The sequence below is a fragment of the Polistes dominula genome, unplaced genomic scaffold (assembly GCF_049000335.1).
Source record: "Polistes dominula isolate Pdom_NZ unplaced genomic scaffold, Pdom_raw_medaka contig_84, whole genome shotgun sequence".
Classification (NCBI taxonomy): Eukaryota; Metazoa; Arthropoda; class Insecta; order Hymenoptera; family Vespidae; genus Polistes; species Polistes dominula.
Window position 1 is genome coordinate 579042 of NW_028300944.1, and position 12313 is coordinate 591354.

General features: G+C 26.9%; 1 long non-coding RNA gene across 1 annotated transcript; it reads right to left on the reverse strand.

Annotated features, from left to right (window-relative positions):
• Positions 1–1241: 1241 nt before the first annotated feature.
• On the reverse strand, positions 1242–2248 carry LOC149032767 (uncharacterized). Its single transcript, XR_016176313.1, has 3 exons — positions 2047–2248; positions 1513–1606; positions 1242–1391 (listed from the first exon to the last, which is right to left on the reverse strand). It is a non-coding gene; the product is annotated as an uncharacterized LOC149032767 (long non-coding RNA).
• Between the last annotated feature and the right edge of the window lie 10065 nt (positions 2249–12313).

Genomic DNA, 12313 nt, shown 5'->3' on the forward strand with positions numbered 1-12313 from the left:
GATGAGTGCACAATAGATCTCCTATCCTTAGGAGGACGATGACAATGCACAAAGAATGACTATAAAACTGCATTACATGCAGTTAATTCATTTAACACTAGATTTATGGACTGAGCAAATGTGATTCATTTTGTTACATATATATTAAATAGAAATATTTTAATTAATTGTAATTTAATAAAATTTAAATTTAATTAAAATTTTAAAGTAGAATATTTTTTAGAAATATATGGTAATTTTTAATACTGTAATGAAATATATATTAATATTAATTCCCCTCCTCTATGCACTTTTTCATTCAAACAATGTTTGTAAATTTTTAAAAAAATATTAAACAAAACAATAGTGAAAAAATCTAGTGTTAAACGAATTTCTAAATGAATTTAATTAATAAAATGTGAATACCATTCCAACGATGATCTAAAACACAAATAAAAAAAAGATTATATAAATCCTTGTTATATAAAAATTACTATAATTATTGAAAAAATGTTTCATATAAAAATTGACTTACGTTTTTTCTTCATTGATGAATGCACGATGGGTCTCCTACCCTTAGGATGACGATGAGCACACGTTTAAACTTAATAAAAGAAACTTGCGAGTTTCTTAACCGAGCAAACGAAACTTTAACATGCGACGATCAACACTGAATCTACTCTTTTGTCGACTTTTTTATATTTTATTTTAACACGATGCAACACACGAGAACCTCATTGCCTACGCGCTCGATTGCAATGATTTTCTGAAACAGAAAAAGAAAAAGAACAATTAAGATCATTGTTGTAATAAAAATCAATTGAAATTATCATAGAAATGTTTGACAGTAAAATATACTTACTTTTAGTCTTCGTTGATGACTGCAGGATGGGTATCCTACCCTTAGGATGACGATGTATAAAATAAAATGAAATAAAAAGTCTGAAAAAGCTGAAACATACTAAAGATTATATTACAATATTTCCTGTCAATCATTTCTGAAGGCAGAACACACACGTTATAAGATACTATATCATAAAGAATCAATGTTAAATATAATTCAATAAAGAGTGTAACCTAAAAAGTAAATCGTTTTTTATACCATTCAATCTAATGAACATCTTTTTAAAGTATTAAAATTAACACGATAAGGTTAGAAATAAAATTATTCAATAATTTACTGCGTGTAGTTACTTTTGACGATCTTAACGTGTCAAAAGACGAAAGGGGAAAGAGATACATTACTACGTTTAACCTTGGTAGTGCCGAACTCTCGGTGCTCGGGGGTACTCGGATGCTCGGGGGTACTCGGGTGCTCGGAAGTACTCGGGTATTCGATGCTCGGTGCTCGGTACTCTGTTGTTTTCTTTTGTTTTCAACTGTTTCTTTTTTATTTTCATCTCGAGAATTTCCTAGAAATTTATGAATACATTTGACTACCTGGAAGTCGAATGTTTGTATACTTTTTCTTTCTTTCTCGTTTTCTCTTTCTGTTGCACTTCTTTTTGCTTTAAAATAAAGTGATAGATTTACCTCGATAGTTTAGTCATTACTCCGATGTAAAAGGAAGCACGATTCTTAGATTGAGTATATGTATTCATATTGGATTCTCCCAACGCTTGGAAAACTATAATAAGTAAGAAATAAAATTACATTAGTACAATATTAAGAAAATCAAATATATGAGAGTACGTATACGAGTTACCTATACTTATGTATATATGCCTATATATATATATATATGTGTATGTGACAGAAATCAAATTTAATACGATATACGATTTTTGAATACGTAATTATGAAAAATAATTAATTGGAACATTATTAGAGATGATAAAAAGTATTGATACCATGAGAAAAAGATAAAAATTAGACGAAATATTATAAGTTAGCCTTAGTGAGATATGGCGGGAAACCGAGAAATGTCGGACAATTATATTTTCACGGATATCTTTCGAAATTTGTATTTTTCAGTTTTGAAAACACTCACGTATAGAAATCATGCTTTTAGTTATCGTTTAATATATAATTTAAAGGTTTAAACGTTAGAAAAAATCTTTTAATTACCTGATATCAACGGACGACCAAATCTGCTGCAACTACTATAGATGACAAATTCAAAATGGTGGTCACTTCTCCTTCGCGGTACGTTGGTAACAGATTGCTGACGTTTCATTGGCTAATTAGCTGATTTGTTATTTCGGACTTGAAATGACCAATCATAAGATTCATCACGCACACAAGCTTAACCACCACACGTACGTATAACTCGTTTTTCTCCTACAACAACGTTAAATTCCACATAATATAATTTATTTATAAACAATATTTTAACAATAATGAATAAAAATAAAGATAATGTTAACACTGTGAAAACTTTATCGAATCGTATAGAAGAACACAACCGTACAAAAGAGAATCGTCCGTTTATATAGAAATGCATAAAACAATTGATATCTTTCTCTCAGGCATGCCACCATAAATTATATCGATAAATAAAAAATTCGCGGGAATGATCTGCACTATCGATTAATTACTGACGCGCTAAATTCAATATTTTCTAATACACTTTACTTATATTACAGGAAATTTTTGTTCACGAATCTTTAATGCGCAGAAATGATAAAATAATTATTTTTGAATAAAAAAAGTGCTTAAATCTGAACGTTATAATGTTCAATTTTCTTTATTAGAAATATTATTACCATTGCAGGCATGTTCAACATTCGAAAATGTCATATAAACATCATTAAATATATGTATTTTCATATGTATTTTCACAGAAGATAAAAGCTCAGTCTGAAGGGAAATTTCGAGGAAGATGGTGCAGCTAACATATACACAGTGTTTCTAAATTACAATACGCATTCTTTTCGATTATTTACCAATTATTTAAGTATTCTAATACACTCTTCTTATATTTCAGACTGTTTTACAGTATGTAAATTTACATACACCTTACACAACTATTAGCATACATTAAATATTAAATAATTTTAAACTGATAATTTTTTAAACAAAAATATTACCATACAGGATATCACTGAGCATGAGTTAGACAATAATTAAATTAAAATGAATAAAATAATAAAATTTGAACGTTATAATATTGAATTTTCTTTATTAGAATTTTAGTTACTGTTGCAGAAATAATCAACATAAGAAAAATCATAAACAACTTTCTAATCAAAGTTTTGTTTTAGAGAACATTGGGTCAGTCTATAAGTGAATTTCGAAGAGGAAGGTACTCCAATAATTTATCTCGTACTTTTAAACAATAATCGATACTTCTATCAATTAATTAACAATTATTTTAATACTCTAATACACTCTACTTATATTACAGCATTATTTAGCACTCGAAGTCGTCACTGCGCATGAACTATAAAATAATTACGTTAGAATGAATAAAATAATAAAATTTGAACGTTATAATATTGAATTTTCTTTATTAGAATTTTAATTACCGTTGCAGAAATAATCAACATAAGAAAAATCATAAACAACTTTCTAATCAAAGTTTTGTTTTAGAGAACATTGGGTCAGTCTATAAGTGAATTTCGAAGAGGAAGGTACTCCAATAATTTATCTCGTACTTTTAAACAATAATCGATACTTCTATCAACTAATTAACAATTATTTTAATACTGTAATACACTCTACTTATATTACAGCATTATTTAGCACTCGAAGTCATCACTGCACATGAACAATAAATTAATTACATTAGAATGAATAAAATAATAAAATCTGTACGTTATAATATTGAATTTTCTTTATTAGAATTATTATTACCGTTGCAGAAATAATCAACATAAGAAAAATCATAAACAACTTTCTAATCAAAGTTTTGTTTTAGAGAACATTGGGTCAGTCTATAAGTGAATTTGGAAGAGGAAGGTACTCCAATAATTTATCTCGTACTTTTAAACAATAATCGATACTTCTATCAATTAATTAACAATTATTTTAATACTCTAATACACTCTACTTATATTACAGCATTATTTAGCACTCGAAGTCGTCACTGCGCATGAACTATAAAATAATTACGTTAGAATGAATAAAATAATAAAATTTGAACGTTATAATTTTGAATTTTCTTTATTAGAATTTTAATTACCGTTGCGGAAATAATCAACATAAGAAAAATCATAAACAACTTTCTAATCAAAGTTTTGTTTTAGAGAACATTGGGTCAGTCTATAAGTGAATTTCGAAGAGGAAGGTACTCCAATAATTTATCTCGTACTTTTAAACAATAATCGATACTTCTATCAATTAATTAACAATTATTTTAATACTCTAATATACTCTACTTATATTACAGCAGTATTTAGCACTCGAAGTCGTCACTGCGCATGAAAAATAAATAAAATTACATTAGAATAAAAAGAATGTTAAAATCGGAACGTTATAGTCTTGAATTTTCTTTATTAGAATTATTATAACCGTTGCCCACATGCTCAACATAAAAAAATAGTCATATAAACAACTTTCTAATTAATGTTTTGTTATAGAGAACAACGGCTCAGTCTATAAGTGAATTTCGAAGAGGAAGGTACTTCGAAAATATATTCCGTACTTTTAAATAATATTCGATACTTCTATCGATTATTTAACAATTATTTTAATATTCTTATACGCTCTACTTATATAACAAATAATTTTTATTTTCAGAATCATCACTGCGCATGAAGAATAAATTAATTCCATTAGAATGAATAAAATAATAAAATTTGAACATTATAATATTGAATTTTCTTTATTAGAATTTTAATTACCGTTGCAGAAATAATCAACATAAGAAAAATCATAAACAACTTTCTAATCAAAGTTTTGTTTTAGAGAACATTGGGTCAGTCTATAAGTGAATTTCGAAGAGGAAGGTACTCCAATAATATATCTCGTACTTTTAATCAATAATCGATACTTCTATCAATTAATTAACAATTATTTTAATACTCTAATACACTCTACTTATATTACAGCATTATTTAGCACTCGAAGTCATCACTGCACATGAACAATAAATTAATTACATTAGAATGAATAAAATAATAAAATTTGAACGTTATAATATTGAATTTTCTTTATTAGAATTTGAATTACCGTTGCACACATGCTCGACATAAAACAAAGTCATATAAACAACTTTCTAATTAATGTTTTGTTTTAGAGAATAATGACTCAGTCTGAAGGGAAATTTCGAGGAAGATGGTCCACCTAACATATACACAGTGCTTTTAAACTGTAATACGGATTCTTTTCGATTATTTAACACTTATTTCATTATTCTAATACACTTTAATTATTTTTCAGATTATTTCAACGCATATACATTGATTTAAACGTTACATACCTATTAACATACTTTGAATAAAAAATAATTTCCATATGATATTCTTGCAGATGAAAATTCTACCCCCTGAAGTCATCACAGCTCATGAACAATAAACTAATTACATTAGAATGAAAAGAATGTTCAAATCGGAACGTTATAGTCTTGAATTTTCTTTATTAGAATTATTATAACCGTTGCACACATGCTCGACATAAAACAAAGTCATATAAACAACTTTCTAATTAATGTTTTGTTTTAGAGAATAATGACTCAGTCTGAAGGGAAATTTCGAGGAAGATGGTCCACCTAACATATACACAGTGCTTTTAAACTTTAATACGAATTCTTTTCGATTATTTAACACTTATTTCATTATTCTAATACACTTTAATTATTTTTCAGATTATTTCAACGCATATACATTGGTTTAAACGTTACATACCTATTAACATACTTTGAATAGAAAATAATTTTAATACGAATTTATTTGTTCAGTTTATCAGATAACTGTCGTCAACTTGATTGCATTTCTGAATCGAAAGGTAATATAAAATACTTCAATTACTTACATTGAAAATAAAATTGTATTAATATTGATGAAAATTTCTGTTTTAGAAGTGGTTAAATGGGTAGCGGGTAAATTTTTTATTCGTAATGGGTGGTACCATTTACGAATAAAGAATTTACTTCAGGGATGCGACCCTGCCCACGCGAGCCATGATTCTACTTCTTACTCCCAAGGATAGAATCATGTTCATTTAACTTTTAAACTGGAACTACCGTCTTTTTTTTCTTTTTTTCTTTTTTTTTCTTTTTTGGCTTTTTGATATGCATAGATAGATATGCATTTAGTATGGGAAACTGAAGCTTCATTGTAAGGGAAGGCATCTTCCGCTAATTGTTAGACGGACCCAAGGATTCTTTTCCGTAAGTTCGCAATAGTATACGGTGTTGGACTGAACATTTAGTGTAGGTTTCTCCTAAATTTAGAGTCAGTGGACTAGTCCAATCGGGGGGAAACCACTTAAAAAAAAAATCGTGAATAGTTCCGCTTTAAAAGTTACACCCATCCCCCCTTTTTTCCTATCCCTTTTATGTTTTAACTCTTTTTTATCCCTTTGTTTTCTGTTGCAGATTGGACTATGGTAAGGAAACGACGACAGGTGGACCAAAGGAGGACCAAAAAGGAACAAGAAGTGGACTTGGTAATGTAGGATAGTATAAAATAATTATTTGTATAAATAAAATGAAAATTTGTATCTTTATATAATTCTCTTTGTAGCATCGCACATGTGTGATCATTATTTTTAATGTATTTTCTTTATTTATAGGTTCCATGGAACAACTCATAATTGTATACTCTTTTTAATTATTATACTTTATTTTATGGAGATTGAAAATTTTGTATGTGAATGTATATAGATTGTATTTCTATAAGTTGAAGTTATTCTAGGGTGTTTTAGCTTTAAGTATCATCGATGATTCTATTGAATTTCTTTTCAGATTACACTCCTTGTTTATCTCATTTTGTATTTTTTAGTATTGAAATTTGTCTCTGGTATTTTCGGTAATAATTTAAACGATTTTTCGGATGGTACTCTTATGGTGGGGCCTAAGAGTTAGATTCATTCCTTTGAATTATAATCGGATGTGAGCATCTATAGGATGCACATCCCTCTTGGGTCTTCAGAAGCGGTTACCTCCTCGAGGTTAGACCTGGGCAATGGTATTTTACTTTCGGTATAATGTTTAACATATTTTTTTTATGTGTTAAACATTCCATTGAAAGTAAAAACTAGCTAAAGACCGCTCACAATAAACGTTATAATTGTAATTAATTTCTTTTTAACTTCCTAATTAATAACTTCCATGTAATATTCTTGCAGATGAAAAATCTACTCCTGGAAGTTATCACTGCGCATGAGCGATAAAATAATTACTTAGAAATGCAAAAAAATACAAATCAGAACGTTTTCATCTTAAATTCTATTAATTAGGTTGATTATTTTAGTTAGGCACAAGCGCAACGTTCGGAAAATCATATCAACAACATTGAATGAAAGAAACCTTCATAGAGGACAATGACCTAGTTTAACAGTTGATTTCGAAGAAGACGGTACTCCTGACCTATATTCCGTATTTTTAAAAACAATACACACTTTCTTCTAATAATTGACAATTATTATAATACTCTAATATATTCTCTTCATATTTTAGATTGTTTAAACATATATAAATTTGTTTAATCATATTAAATTATTATTAACATACTTTGAATAGAAAATAATTTCCATATGATATTCTTGCAGATGACAATTCTACCCCCTGAAGTCATCACAGCTCCTGAACAATAAACTAATTACATTAGAATGAAAAGAATGTTCAAATCGGAACGTTATAGTCTTGAATTTTCTTTATTAGAATTATTATAACCGTTGCCCACATGCTCAACATAAAAAAATAGTCATATAAACAACTTTCTAATTAATGTTTTGTTATAGAGAACAACGGCTCAGTCTATAAGTTAATTTCGAAGAGGAAGGTACTTCGAAAATATATTCCGTACTTTTAAATAATAATCGATACTTCTATCGATTATTTAACAATTATTTTAATACTCTAATACACTCTACTTATATTACAGCATTATTTAGCACTCGAAGTCGTCACTACGCATGAACTATAAAATAATTACGTTAGAGTGAATAAAATAATAAAATTTGAACGTTATAATATTGAATTTTCTTTATTAGAATTTTAATTACCGTTGCAGAAATAATCAACACAAGAAAAATCATAAACAACTTTCTAATCAAAGTTTTGTTTTAGAGAACAACACCTCAGTCTAGAAGTGTATTTCGAAGAGGAAGGTACTTACAAATTATATTCCGTACTTTTAAATAATAATCGATACTTCTATCGATTATTTAACAATTATTTTAATACTCTAATACACTCTACTTATATTACAGCATTATTTAGCACTTGAAGTCGTCACTGCGCATGAACAATAAATTAATTACGTTAGAATGAATAAAATAATAAAATTTGAACGTTATAATATTGAATTTACTTTATTAGAATTTTAATTACCGTTGCAGAAATAATCAACATAAGAAAAATCATAAACAACTTTCTAATCAAAGTTTTGTTTTAGAGAACATTGGGTCAGTCTATAAGTGAATTTCGAAGAGGAAGGTACTCCAATAATATATCTCGTACTTTTAATCAATAATCGATACTTCTATCAAATAATTAACAATTATTTTAATACTCTAATACACTCTACTTATATTACAGCATTATTTAGCACTCGAAGTCGTCACTGCGCATGAACTATAAAATAATTACGTTAGAATGAATAAAATAATAAAATTTGAACGTTATAATATTGAATTTTCTTTATTAGAATTTTAATTACCGTTACAGAAATAATCAACATAAGAAAAATCATAAACAACTTTCTAATCAAAGTTTTGTTTTAGAGAACATTGGGTCAGTCTATAAGTGAATTTCGAAGAGGAAGGTACTTCGAAAATATATTCCGTACTTTTAAATAATAATCGATACTTCTATCAAATAATTAACAATTATTTTAATACTCTAATACACTCTACTTATATTACAGCATTATTTAGCACTCGAAGTCGTCACTGCGCATGAACTATAAAATAATTACGTTAAAATGAATAAAATAATAAAATTTGAACGTTATAATATTGAATTTTCTTTATTAGAATTTTAATTACCGTTGCAGAAATAATCAACATAAGAAAAATCATAAACAACTTTCTAATCAAAGTTTTGTTTTAGAGAACATTGGGTCAGTCTATAAGTGAATTTCGAAGAGGAAGGTACTCCAATAATTTATCTCGAACTTTTAAACAATAATCGATACTTCTATCAATTAATTAACAATTATTTTAATACTCTAATACACTCTACTTATATTACAGCATTATTTAGCACTCGAAGTCGTCACTGCGCATGAACTGTAAAATAATTACGTTAGAATGAATAAAATAATAAAATTTGAACGTTATAATATTGAATTTTCTTTATTAGAATTTTAATTACCGTTACAGAAATAATCAACATAAGAAAAATCATAAACAACTTTCTAATCAAAGTTTTGTTTTAGAGAACATTGGGTCAGTCTATAAGTGAATTTCGAAGAGGAAGGTACTTCGAAAATATATTCCGTACTTTTAAATAATAATCGATACTTCTATCAAATAATTAACAATTATTTTAATACTCTAATACACTCTACTTATATTACAGCATTATTTAGCACTCGAAGTCGTCACTGCGCATGAACTATAAAATAATTACGTTAAAATGAATAAAATAATAAAATTTGAACGTTATAATATTGAATTTTCTTTATTAGAATTTTAATTACCGTTGCAGAAATAATCAACATAAGAAAAATCATAAACAACTTTCTAATCAAAGTTTTGTTTTAGAGAACATTGGGTCAGTCTATAAGTGAATTTCGAAGAGGAAGGTACTCCAATAATTTATCTCGAACTTTTAAACAATAATCGATACTTCTATCAATTAATTAACAATTATTTTAATACTCTAATACACTCTACTTATATTACAGCATTATTTAGCACTCGAAGTCGTCACTGCGCATGAACTGTAAAATAATTACGTTAGAATGAATAAAATAATAAAATTTGAACGTTATAATATTGAATTTTCTTTATTAGAATTTTAATTACCGTTACAGAAATAATCAACATAAGAAAAATCATAAACAACTTTCTAATCAAAGTTTTGTTTTAGAGAACATTGGGTCAGTCTATAAGTGAATTTCGAAGAGGAAGGTACTTCGAAAATATATTCCGTACTTTTAAATAATAATCGATACTTCTATCAAATAATTAACAATTATTTTAATACTCTAATACACTCTACTTATATTACAGCATTATTTAGCACTCGAAGTCGTCACTGCGCATGAACTATAAAATAATTACGTTAGAATGAATAAAATAATAAAATTTGAACGTTATAATATTGAATTTTCTTTATTAGAATTTTAATTACCGTTACAGAAATAATCAACATAAGAAAAATCATAAACAACTTTCTAATCAAAGTTTTGTTTTAGAGAACATTGGGTCAGTCTATAAGTGAATTTCGAAGAGGAAGGTACTTCGAAAATATATTCCGTACTTTTAAATAATAATCGATACTTCTATCAAATAATTAACAATTATTTTAATACTCTAATACACTCTACTTATATTACAGCATTATTTAGCACTCGAAGTCGTCACTGCGCATGAACTATAAAATAATTACGTTAAAATGAATAAAATAATAAAATTTGAACGTTATAATATTGAATTTTCTTTATTAGAATTTTAATTACCGTTGCAGAAATAATCAACATAAGAAAAATCATAAACAACTTTCTAATCAAAGTTTTGTTTTAGAGAACATTGGGTCAGTCTATAAGTGAATTTCGAAGAGGAAGGTACTCCAATAATTTATCTCGAACTTTTAAACAATAATCGATACTTCTATCAATTAATTAACAATTATTTTAATACTCTAATACACTCTACTTATATTACAGCATTATTTAGCACTCGAAGTCGTCACTGCGCATGAACTGTAAAATAATTACGTTAGAATGAATAAAATAATAAAATTTGAACGTTATAATATTGAATTTTCTTTATTAGAATTTTAATTACCGTTACAGAAATAATCAACATAAGAAAAATCATAAACAACTTTCTAATCAAAGTTTTGTTTTAGAGAACATTGGGTCAGTCTATAAGTGAATTTCGAAGAGGAAGGTACTTCGAAAATATATTCCGTACTTTTAAATAATAATCGATACTTCTATCAAATAATTAACAATTATTTTAATACTCTAATACACTCTACTTATATTACAGCATTATTTAGCACTCGAAGTCGTCACTGCGCATGAACTATAAAATAATTACGTTAGAATGAATAAAATAATAAAATTTGAACGTTATAATATTGAATTTTCTTTATTAGAATTTTAATTACCGTTACAGAAATAATCAACATAAGAAAAATCATAAACAACTTTCTAATCAAAGTTTTGTTTTAGAGAACATTGGGTCAGTCTATAAGTGAATTTCGAAGAGGAAGGTACTTCGAAAATATATTCCGTACTTTTAAATAATAATCGATACTTCTATCAAATAATTAACAATTATTTTAATACTCTAATACACTCTACTTATATTACAGCATTATTTAGCACTCGAAGTCGTCACTGCGCATGAACTATAAAATAATTACGTTAAAATGAATAAAATAATAAAATTTGAACGTTATAATATTGAATTTTCTTTATTAGAATTTTAATTACCGTTGCAGAAATAATCAACATAAGAAAAATCATAAACAACTTTCTAATCAAAGTTTTGTTTTAGAGAACATTGGGTCAGTCTATAAGTGAATTTCGAAGAGGAAGGTACTTCGAAAATATATTCCGTACTTTTAAATAATAATCGATACTTCTATCAAATAATTAACAATTATTTTAATACTCTAATACACTCTACTTATATTACAGCATTATTTAGCACTCGAAGTCGTCACTGCGCATGAACTATAAAATAATTACGTTAAAATGAATAAAATAATAAAATTTGAACGTTATAATATTGAATTTTCTTTATTAGAATTTTAATTACCGTTGCAGAAATAATCAACATAAGAAAAATCATAAACAACTTTCTAATCAAAGTTTTGTTTTAGAGAACATTGGGTCAGTCTATAAGTGAATTTCGAAGAGGAAGGTACTTCGAAAATATATTCCGTACTTTTAAATAATAATCGATACTTCTATCAAATAATTAACAATTATTTTAATACTCTAATACACTCTACTTATATTACAGCATTATTTAGCACTCGAAGTCGTCACTGCGCATGAACTATAAAATAATTACGTTAGAATGAATAAAATAATAAAATTTGAAC